The 12,359-nt window shown below is 37.7% G+C and overlaps 1 long non-coding RNA gene across 2 annotated transcripts in view; it reads right to left on the bottom strand.

The window, feature by feature from the left end:
- Window positions 1-12,359, bottom strand: part of LOC309481167 — a 113,992-nt gene that overhangs the window by 72,924 nt on the left and 28,709 nt on the right. Inside the window, exon 2 of one of the 2 annotated variants that reach the window (XR_014199925.1) lies at window positions 10,622-11,302. The exons of the other annotated variant lie outside the window; for it this stretch is intronic. This is a non-coding gene — a long non-coding RNA (uncharacterized lncRNA). Of the gene's footprint in view, window positions 1-10,621; window positions 11,303-12,359 lie in introns of those variants that run through there. 2 annotated transcript variants of the gene reach the window in all.

The following is a 12,359-nucleotide window of genomic DNA, read 5'->3' as shown; positions in this document are numbered from 1 at the left end:
TCATTCAGTAAAATAATTTAAAAAGATAGTGAAAAACAAGAAGTAGACATTATTAATCAGTTCAATATGTACTGCAATAGGCCAAACCCAACTGAAGACGATAGACAGAAGATATTAAACCTCCAACCAAAACTAGATGAAGTTCACAGTCGTAAGGCCCAAGGGGGCTTTATTAGATCCAGAGCTAAGTGGATAGAGGAGGGGGAAAACAATTCAGCGTATTTCTGTGGTCTTGAAAAAAGAAGACCGGAACAAAATAGCATCAGATCCCTGATAGTTGATAATAATGAAGTGACAGATGAAAACTTGATCTCTTCAGAAATCTGGAAATTCTATAGCCAGCTCTATAGCTCTAAATTTTCTAGCGTGGACTGTCAACATTTTTTTGAGGATATAGCAAAACATATTCCAAAAATAGAGGATGGCCTCAAACAAACATGTGATAATCAAATAACAATTCCAGAACTTGACGCAGTATTTGGTCGTCTCTCTCTTAACAAAGCCCCTGGATCCGACGGGCTTACAGGTGACTTTTACAGACATTTGGGTAGATTTAAGAGACCTGCTGCTACAAGTCTTTACCCAAATATTTGAAACATGTGTGCTTCCACCAACAATGAGACATGGAGTTATCGTCTCAATTCCAAAACCTGGGAAAGATCCCAGGATTATAGATAACAGAAGACCCATTACACTCAGAAATTCAAACTACAAACTCCTAACTTACATCTTTGCTTCTCGTCTTCAAACAGGGATTTCAGATCTTATTGCAGATACACAGTCAGGGTTCTTAAAAGGAAGGTCAATACATAATAATATAAGATTGGTAATGGACATCATTGAGTGTAGAAGCCAAATAGAGGATGATGGTTTCCTTCTCTTTCTAGACTTCTATAAAGCATTCGTCTCCGTGGAGCATCCATTTATTCTTTCACCGCTCGAACACTTTGGCTTTGGAATGAAATTTAGAGAATGTGTTGGTGGATTATATCGAGATATTAATAGCTGTGTCCTATTACCTAGTGGTACCACCCCAAGCTTCAAGATTAATGTGGGTATTCCTCAAGGTTGCCCCATCTCACCATACCTGTTCATCTTAGCCACAGAAATGCTAGCCATCTATATTAAAAACTGTAATGATATTAAAAAACTGAATGTACTTGGCACAGAAATAATAATAAGCCAACTAGCGGACGACACAACAATATTCTTAAAAGATAGATACCAACTATTTCCAAAACTGAAAAATTCTCAAAAGCCTCAGGTCTAACATTAAACTTAAAAAAGTGTGAATTGCTGGCTGTACACGACACTTCACTGAAAAACATCTGTAATATCCCTATTAAATCAGAAATCATATACCTGGGGATTTACCTCTCCAAGGACCAAAAACAAAGCCAGCTTCTGAATGTAGAAAATAAAATTAAAGAATGCAAATCAAGACTAAATATATGGCTAGAGGGACCTATCAATACTAGGCCGAATTTCCCTATAACTAAGATGTGTTTATCAAGATGTTCTTACCCAGCCTACTCCAATGCCACTCCAAACAAACTGATTAAATCTATCAACCAAATCAACCTAAACTTCATTTGGAGAAACAGACCACATTATATGAAGAAAAGCAATATGGTTAAAGACACAAAGGATGGAGGACTAAAAGTTATTGATTTTGACTGCCTTAAAAAAATAAATTGGTTAAAATCTTGGATCAAACACAGCAACTCCTTTTGGTATTGTATTCCAAAGACCTTATTCAAGAAAATTGGAGGATTAGAATTTCTTATTAGAGCGGACTTTAGTGTTAACAAATGACCTATATCATTGTCAGAGTTTCACAAACAAATACTCTTGTATTGGAAAATGTTATACGTACATAACTTCTCACGCCACACATCTGTACTCTGGAACAACAGATATATTTTGCACAGCAACACATCTCTGTTCTTTGAGGATTGGTATGGGAGAAATATATGGTCCATAGCCGACTTAATGGATACCGACGGACAGTTTTTAAATTATGAACAATTTTCCATCAAACCCTTAAAATCAGACTTTACTAAATTACATAAAGCACTAGCCCAATAATTTGTCCTTCTAACAAGAAACATTTTGGCATATTATCCGATACAACCACAATTGGCCCCACTATCAATTCAAGGGATCTTTGTTCTGGATAAAAAATGCACTAACCACTTTATTAGAAATGGTTTTATTGATTATATTTACCCTAAAAGGCAAAATAAAAATAACATCCTACAAAAATGTGATAAATATTCAATCACTAAATTAAGAACAATGTATCTAACACTCCCTATTCCTCCTAAAGTGAAAGAAACACTTCAAAGTAATGAACAACATTTACGCCTCTAAAGAATTACTGAGACTTGGATTTGGTATAGATGATAATACATGTACATTCTGTGCAAATGATGTCGAAACTACAGACCATGTGTTTTTCTCATGTAATGTGATACAGATATTTTGGTGTGATATACATAACTGGGTTAAGCAACAGATGTCTTCATTCCCAAACTCTATCTCCAGTGACGCCATAACATTTGGATTGATATTGCAAAGCAAGGGTGATGAGCTCTGTACTAATACAATTGTGTGTCTAGCTAAATTCTTCATTCACAAATGTAGAATTGTGAAATCATCTCCCAAATTTGTAAAAAAAAAAAAAAAAAAAGAATTTAAACTGTATATGAAATCCTTAAAAACTCTGAAAGGTCCTAAAGCACAAAAAATATATAATACCCTAAAACACGTCCCAACTGAGGTTAATAGCTGAACAATGACTGAATTCTCCCCTTATGTTATGTTATCATTTCTTACAGGGTTTTTTTTCTATTTAAATTTGTTTATATGAATGTTTCTTTTCCTTTTATAAATCATCCTTATTTTTGTTACTAAGACTACATATATATTTCCTGTTTGTATTAAGAGCTGCTCCCTCTGGCTATATCTTCTCTGTATCCTATTCTGAAGAAACGGATTTTATGCAGCCATGTTTGCTTGTAAATCTTGATATTTTCAATAAAAATTAAATTAAAATGTTTAAAAAAAGGACGAAAGAGGACCAGGCCCGGACATGTATAGGCTATTTTGTTTTAGTTTATGCAGCAGTCGTCCGTGAGGGGCTGCCAAATTTCGTATTGTTGTTTGTTTATTTTTGGATTAAAGTTTATTCTGAAAAAAAAGAAAAAAAGCTTCACTTCTCACCAATGGAAGAGAGCGAAGGGGCGTCATCCATATTTTTTACAGTCTATGTTTTTATTTTTTTATTGAACAATTATTCATGTACAAAAAATATGGCAATATTAATAAATATTTACAAAAAAAAACATACAAGACAGGTGCATGAAAGAACCACAAATACACACAACAAAAAAATGAAATAAAAAAAATAAATAGAATTAAGGGGCTAACGTTTTTCTTTTAAATCATATTCTTCTATGGTGGAAAAAAGACTAATTGCGTTTTTCCTTTTTTATCATTTTGAGGGCTTTTGTATAAGAAACAAATTCACCATGAAATGCACAGAACATTGGTTTCATCTTTAGATATTTTGATTTGTGAACATAAAATTTTCCAAGCATGAGGATATTTTTTACAGTCTTGACACGGTCAAAATCACGCGTTTCGTTTAAAGAGTTTTGACCTCGATCGCCTGCCATACTGTTTTTACGTCTCTCTCTCTCTCTCTCTCTCTCACTCTCTCTCTCTCTCTCGTCACACATAGAAAGTGAAAGTAAGTTTTCCTGTCGCCATTTTAAGCAGGAGAAATGCGAAATACGACACGGAATAAAACAGAACATCAAAGTGTTTATCAACCATTATAAAGGGATTTAAGTGTAGTTTTATGATGTTAAAGCTGGAGGATTTGAGATCCTGTATCTTGTAAAAGTTTGATCAAGGTGAGTGTTCATGTGTGACTTTCTCATATTAATATGAATCTCTGGAGGACATTTTACGTGATTGATTGATATGAAATCTTAAATAAAGGGTATTTTTTCACTTCAGTGTTTCCTTCGTGTTTCGTGATGTTTGTGATTCTCCAGAAGTTTAGCTTATGTGTAAACATACATAGCCAATTCACACAAACGTCAACAAACGCGTTTTATTTATTTTTTTATTTTTTATCGGATCAGTGTGTGTCGATGTGGGTCGGGGTTTGTTTTCTTTTTCACCCGAACATCAACGGTCGACTTGTGTGTGTGAAAAGGCCCTGTGAGCTTGAGTTAACGCAGTCACATCCTTTTCTCCCACATTCCAGATATGTTCAGCTAAATTATGAAGGTTGTTTAATTTAATCATTTTGTAATGTTCTGCCTTCTGTTATTCAAGAAGTCATGCATGAACATTTGTGCTGCTAGCTTCTGTGAGCTGCAAGCTATTTATTTGAGACATGAACAACGTGGTATGTCCAACAACATCCACAACAGTTAGCATCACACAGACAGGAAAGGCTATGGTGGCTACCTTGTGGTTACTCAATAGTATGCCTATCATTACATCTCCTTTCCAAAGTTATAAAACAAAGGTTAATAAAACAAATTTTTTTTTTTACTTAACTTTTTGCTTACATTAAAGCCTTACGAAAATGCAAAAAAATGCAATATGCAAAAGGTCAACATGATGCACGATACAAGTACCTCATAAAAGAAATAACAATAACAAGGCACTCTACCTTTTAAGCCACAATGTAAAACATCATACTTTTTCAATAAGTCTCTCAGGTGGTTTTCTAGGTCTAGTAGACCTTCTGATTGGTTCGGTCATTTGAGAGGCTGTGGTATGAGGCTCAGCTTGGTGTGCATTTGGTGTGTCAATTTGTTTTTCAGCTTCAGCTTCACCGTGTTTGTCAGTGTCCTCATGAGTCTTTAACAGACTCCTCCTGTTTCTCCTCACTTTATGTCCATCCTCCGTTTCCACAACGTAAGATCTAGGTCCGACTTCACTGAGCACGGTAGCTTTTCTGTCCCAGCAATTATGTCCCTCGATTCTCACAGTGTCCTTTTCACAAAGAGGTTCCAGACATTTTGTAGCTCTGTCATAGAGCATTTTTTGTCTGTGTTTGAGTCTCTTTTTGTTGTCAATCCAGTTGTCATTGTCACGTCCTTGTTGCAATTGCGGTAGTGTGGTGCGGAGCTTGCGACACATGAGTAGCTCAGCAGGGGACGCTCCACACGCCAGAGGTGCAGCTCTGTAGCTTAGTAAAGCAAGGTGAGGATCAGTCTTACCGTCCTTGGCTTTCTTCAGTAGTCTCTTAATAATTTGTACTCCCTTTTCAGCCTGACCATTGGCTTGTGGGTACAATGGGCTCGAGGTAACGTGCTTGAATCCGTAGTGCTTCGCAAACTCTTTAAACTCTCCACAGTCATACTGCCGACCGTTGTCACTCACAACACATTGTCTGGCAAAGAACCCTTTCATGTGCACTATAACAGACTGTGCGGTGGTGCTGGAGAGTTGCGCAATCTCAGGGTAGTTCGAGTAATAGTCTATAACAAGAAGATAGTCCGAAAAAAATCTGTGCCCACCTTTTGCCAAGGAGCAGTGGGAAGGTCGGCCACCAGCATTGGCTCCTTGACTTGTTTGTAGTGGTGTCTGAGGCAGATGTCACATTTCTCAATCATTTCCTCTATGTCTTTGTTGATTCCTGGCCAGTAGATGGCTTCACGTGCTCTTCTCTTACATTTCTCCACTCCCAGGTGTCCTTCATGAAGACGCTGAAGCATGTCCTTGCGCATGGTCTGTGGGATAACAATCCTGTTCTTTCTCAGCAGGAGTCCTTTTGACATACACAGCTCTGCCCGCAGTGACCATGTTGATGTGTGTTTCAGCATCTTCTGCTGCAGTGCTCTCAGCTGTGCCACTGTTGAGTTCTGGTGCTCCAGAAAGTGTGTCAGCAAGCACTATGTATTTACCTGGCGTGTATATTAGGTCAAAGTCATAGAGCTGCAATGTCATCATCATGCGTTGGATTCTGGGCGACATGTCATTGAGATTCTTTTTACGGATTGATATGAGTGGTTTATGATCAGTTTCTGCTGTGAATGTGGGCAGTCCATAAACATAAGTGTGAAATTTCCCACACCCAAACACTAGGCCCAGCGTCTCCTTCTCAATCTGAGCATAGCGTTTTTCAGTCTCTGTCATTGATCTCGATGCATATGCCATTTTTCTTCATTCATTTGTAGCAATACGGCTCCTAGTCCGTCTTTTGATGCATCAGTGGAGATTTTGGTTGGTTTTGTTGGATCAAAGTAGGTTAAGACTGGTTCAGCAGTCACAGTTCTCTTCAGTTCTTTCCATTCTTTTTCGTGTTTTGTTGTCCACTCAAATGCTATGTTGTGATGCAGCGGTTCTCTGAGGCATTTAGCTTTTGAGGAGAGGTTGGGAATGAACTTACCCAGAAAGTTAACCATCCCCATTGCTCGCAAAACTCCTTTTTTATCAGTTGGAGCCGGCATATTCAGTATGGCTTGCACTTTTGTTTGCTGTGAGCTTGTCTCCTAAGAATGTCATTTCTGTCACTCCAACAAGACATTTCTCTCTTTTAAGTTTTAGTCTGTACTTTTTCACTCTCTGTAACAGCTTCTCAAGTCTCTCATCATGTTGTTGTTTTGTGTTTCCCCAGACAACTAAGTCATCAATGTACACTCCTGTTCCTTCCAGACCCTCTATGATTGACTCCATAGCTCTGTGAAAGATCTCTGGCGCTGACTTGATGCCAAATGGAGCCTCAGAAATCAGTAACGCCCAAATGGTGTGTTAAAGGTGGTGTACCTGCTGCTTTCTGGGTCCAGTTTCAGCTGCCAAAATCCATGCGAGGCGTCTAGTTTGCTGAAGTACTTTGCACCGGCCATGTCACTCAGGATTTCTTCACGCTTGGGGATTGATAATGTTCTCTTTTAATGTTTTCATTCAAATCTTTAGGATCTAGGCAGACACGTAACTCAGGGGAGTTTCTTTTTTTAACACATGTGATGGAATTAACCCAGTCTGTGGGCTCTTCCACTCGCTCGATGACTCCCATCTGTGTCATTCTGTTCAGGTCCTTTTTAAGAGGTGCTGGCCCTCTCCTTGGGGCATGCACTACAGGTTTAGCATCTTCCTTGAGCTGTATTTTGTAAGTGTAAGGTAGTGTACCGTGTCCTTTAAAGACAGTCGCGTATTTGTTCACAATATTTGTGCTACCTTCACTTTGTGACAGTCTTTTGATTGGGTTGTCTATGTTGTCACTGTTGATCTGGTAGATCCTCTTGACTAGTCCAAGATCTTCAGATGCTTTGTCTCCAAGGATCGACTCATGTCCACTTGGCACTATTGTAAACATCAAGTTGTGTTGTCTTCCTTTTGCAGTCACTTTGAGCCTACAACCACCCATAGTTTTTATTGGCTGATTGTTGTGTGCTTTTAATGACATTGCCTTGTCTGCAACTCTTTTTGGTTTCTCTGCAAGAACTTTCAGATCATTTTCATTGATCAAGTTGGCTTTGGCTCCGGTGTCGATTTTGAAGGTTACTAGTGTCCCATTGACTAACAGAGGTGCAGTCCATTTGTCATCTTTTACTGCACGTACAGCATGCTCTGTGTCACTTGCGTTTTGGGGCTGCACATAGTTTCTTACACGACACCATTCTGATGAAAAATGTCTCGCTAAAATCATCACTGCCATCTGGGTCTTCCTGCACTGTGTATCTTTTATCTGGTATGGCACATTTTCGCATAGTGATTTTGCTTTTTACACTTTGCACATGTTTTCCCAAATGCAGGGCATTGTCTCGGCCTGTGCGTTTCACCACACTTCTTACAGTCAAACTGTGTTTGATCATCGTTTCTGTTTTTGTCTTTTTGTTTGAACTTGAACCGTGATTTTACTTTCATTTTCACTACGTTCACGGACTCGCTTTCTTGGTCATATGGCGCCGCTTGAAAAGTAAGAGCGTGTTGCTTTGCCAGCTCGTTAGCTTGACATATTTTTATTGCACTTTCCAGTGTGAGATCCGCTTCCCTCAACAGCTTTTCTCTTAGCTTCTTTTCATTTGTCCCAAATACAATCTAATCCCTTATCATTGAGTTTTTTAGATCACCAAAGTTGCAGAACTGAGCTTTTATTTTGAGATCGGTGAGATAATTATCAAACGACTCACCAGACTGTTGGAGACGACAACGAAATACATATCTCTCATGAGTTTCATTTTTCTTCGAAAGACAGTGTCCGTCAAATTTCTTTAGGACCTCGTCAAACTTGTCTTTATCGTCGGGTTCATCATATACAAATGTGTTGAAAACTTCAATAGCCTCCGCTCCAGCAATGGTTAGCAAAAGGGCTATTTTTCTTTCTTCCGCCCGACGATCAACTCCAACCGCGGCAATGTAGAGCTGAAATTGTTGCTTGAAGGTTCGCCAGTTCGCGTCCACATTCCCGTCATTTTCAGCGGAGTTGGTGGTTTTACTGCGTCCATCTTGCATCAGTTCTTTTCTTTACCCCAATCCTGGTACCATGTAATGTTCTGCCTTCTGTTATTCAAGAAGTCATGCATGAACATTTGTGCTGCTAGCTTCTGTGAGCTGCAAGCTATTTATTTGAGACATGAACAACGTGGAATGTCCAACAACATAGTGTCTGCTTGTTCGTATGTCCACAACAGTTAGCGTCACACAGACAGGAAAGGCTATGCTGCCACCTTGTGGTTACTCAATAGTATGCCTATCATTATACATTTAATTTAGTGTGTGAATGTTTCTTCATTCAGAGTCAGTGGAGGAGATCAAACTCATCAGATTCTCCTGCAGCTTCATCATGGCTGATTCACAAGGATCCAGAGATGGAGATTGTTCTCCAGGATGCAGGTACTTTCAACAAACATTACATTACCATTACCCCCACACCTCCACCCCTCCACACACACAAACACAAACACAAACAGATGTTTGCAGCAGGGTTAGAAATGACTTTGGCCTTATAAATTAATATATTAAATAATATTAAATTATTAAAAATTTTGAAGACTTTTTTCATGGTTTGGGCTAGGCCCAGTATTGTAGCGGTGTCTGGAGAAGTGGCTATAATCTAACAGGTAACCCTCTAACTCTGGAGCAGCAAAGTTACAGCACCTTATATAAATCTAATCCCTGACATGACAAAGTGAATAACAGGTCATTCTGTCCTTGAGCAAGGAAGTTAACTCTAAATCCACCAGGTGTACTCATTATGGCACCTTCAAGGGGTTTGATCAAATACAAATGGCATTTCTCATCCCTTATGTTACATTAAATGGAATTTGTAAAACAACTGGCCGCTGGATTGAATAATAATGATGTCTGAAAAGACTGTACCTACATTAGATGGTTTACTTTGTTTTAAAGTAGTCAATCCATAACCTGAACTAAAATCTTTAGGGACATGTTTAAAAAAAAACTTAAGTTATTCTAACATGACTACAACTAGCAAGAAACGTTGACAAACGTACTCTTTTTATCATTACACTGGATATCTAGTTAATGCAACTTTTGATATAGGAACTCGAACTCCTAATATTTTACTAAGCAATTATGGAGATATAAACATAATCGAAGCACTTACAGGATTTTCATTCAGGATTTCACTCTTTGTGAGGTTTGGTTTTGCCACGTTCAGCTACAGTACGTGTCTGCGGGAGCACCACAACAACAATCTGTGACGCTGTATAGGAACTCACTCGGCGCTGCCCTGATTGCTGCCTCGCGCTAGGAAATAAATTAATTACTGTTATAAATATAAAACGTCACTAAAGACCTATAATTTTCACAATCGTTTTTAATGTTAAAATATATTTGTCGGGGGGACCCCAAAATCCCAAAATAAATTCTCATGGGGGGGTCCCTAATGACTTATGGAGGGTCCGGGACCCCCCCACACCCCTCATTTCGAACCCTGGTTTACAGGAAAAATATGATTTTTTGGCCTATTTTTTTTATTTTTTTTATTTAACTAAAATGAAATATTCAGTAAAAAGATATTTGTTTCCTCAAAGTACTTTTTGATGCAAGATAAATGTATTCACAGTAATCTAAAGGATTAAACTGAATCTGTTCTCTGTTCCAGTTCAGTCCAGCAGAAGAGCTCAAACCCAGAGTCCAGCTGTGTGTCTATGAAGAGTAACTGGTCTATGGATCAGCCAATGACGTTTAAGAGTGGAGACAAACGGCCTGATCTCAGGTATATCATTTCTATAAAAGATGTGCTTATAGTGCGACACTTTTGAATTAGAATCATCATTTTTCTCAGTCAGTCAGTCTAATACTAGCAATGACATCGAGTAAATGTAAGCTGAGATCTTTTCCACCTTTATATAATGGAGTAGGTGTAAAACTGAGTGGATTTTTAACTGCTGGTTCAGGGCCCGTATTTATCAAGCTTCTCAAAGAGTCATTTTAGTCTTAAAGGGTTAGTTCACCCAAAAATGAAAATTCTGTCATTAATTACTCTCCCTCATGTCGTTCCAAACCCGTAAGACTTTTGTTCATCTTCAGAACACAAATGAAGATATTTTTGATGAAACCTGAGAGCTTTCTGTCCCTCCACTGACTGCAACGTCATTGCAACTTTCAAGGCCCAGAAAGGTAGTAAAAACATTGTTAAAATGGCAGAAGAAAAAGACTGCGATTAAAAATCAAAACATGCAAGAGAAAATTATTTTAATGCAAGCAATAAAAAACTGCACACATCAGCTGTGGAATAAAAGAAAAGAAATGCACAATTATCTAGATTAAGGCATACTCCTGTTTTAATGTAAACCCTAAAGACAAGTTTATGGGTAAATAAATGAATAATAAAAAAAAAAAAAAAAATCAGGTCTCAACATTAAGCCTTTTCATTTGATTGTCCTTAGTTCGGTCATTCACTTGTCCGAGTAAAAACATTTGTTTGTCCAGGAATACAAAATTTTTTTTTTGTGTGTGTGTTGTAAATATAATTTATTCTGAATCAATATTCTCATCACTGTTCAGTCAGCTCTGACATATATAAATCGGCATATTTATGATATTTTAACCTTTATAAAGGGCATTTTCCCTCATCCCTAATCGATTCCCTAATCGCTTATTTCCCTAATCGCTTCCCTAATGCGTCATCTTTCATTTAAAATTCTTAAATTTCATCAATAAATTAAAATTGAATAAGAAGATGCTAAAGGGATGTTACCAATCAAATTAAGCTGCATTAAATAATGTAATGAGATTATTTTAAATATTTTTTTGAATATACAATTAAGACATTTTGGAAAGAATGATACTTTTAAACACGAAACTAAACCGCCAGTAGGAGGCGGCAGGAGACCGAGTCATTGAGTCATTTATTCAAACGATTCATTCAAACGCCTGATTCATTCAGGAATGAAACACAGTTGAGTTTTCCTTTGAGATGCGCTGTGGTTCTTCTAGGGTCTTTTTTAAAACTATTTTCGCTGCTGAAATAGAACAAAAAATGGCAATATTGTGTCTAAAATTCAAGTGACTTAATATTAATGACTTGTTTATTGAACTGCAATATGAAATCAGTGTCACATTTTCAATCGTGATGGTATTCAGTGCTCTTGGTCGTATGATGTTGATGTTACTTGTCCGGACAAGTGTAAATGTCGAGCCTGTAATACATATCAAAACATATTTTAAATATGATGTACTAATTTCATTATAGCACTCATCAGCCTGCATCTTCCAAGACAATGTTTACTGTAAACAACACAGAGACAGAACAAAATTCACGCGTTTCGTTTAAAGACTTTTGTCCCCGATCGCCTTCCATTCGGGCGTACGCGCTCAGAGAAAGTGCATCATGTCAGAACAGAACGCTAATGAAATGTTTACCCGGCAAAGCTTTAAAGCACGAGAAAATAATGAACTTTTGTGATTGTGAATAAGTGCAGAGTCCTGTGAGTGTAACTCTAGCGCTGCGTTAACATGTGATGTGAGTTTTACAGTATTGGGACTGAGCGCCAGAACTGCAGCTGATAGAATGTGATACTACCATATTTCTTCAAAAGCAGATCGTGGAGACATTAAATCATCCACGATCAAAAATCGTGATATCGCATAAGCACAAGTATAAAACGACTGTTATCATGTCTGAAAACAAACACAAGTAACGGAGTTTACAAAACTGTATCGCACGCGTGCTTCAGTGGGACATTTATTCATCACACAGACCAATCTTTTCGTAACTGTACAGCCCTGCAATGAGTATCACAATGTATTCTTTTGAAAATTATTTATTGAATGATTATTAGTGTTGAATGTAAACTCCTCTTAGGAATTTCACCATTCAATGGGAATTTATCTGAGCATATTCTTAAATAAGGAAATCT

The sequence above is a fragment of the Leuciscus leuciscus genome (genome assembly GCF_965113295.1).
Source record: "Leuciscus leuciscus genome assembly, chromosome: 18".
Taxonomy (NCBI): Eukaryota; Metazoa; Chordata; class Actinopteri; order Cypriniformes; family Leuciscidae; genus Leuciscus; species Leuciscus leuciscus.
Note: the sequence above shows the minus strand (reverse complement) of the source record. Positions and strands in the feature narration are given on the sequence as shown.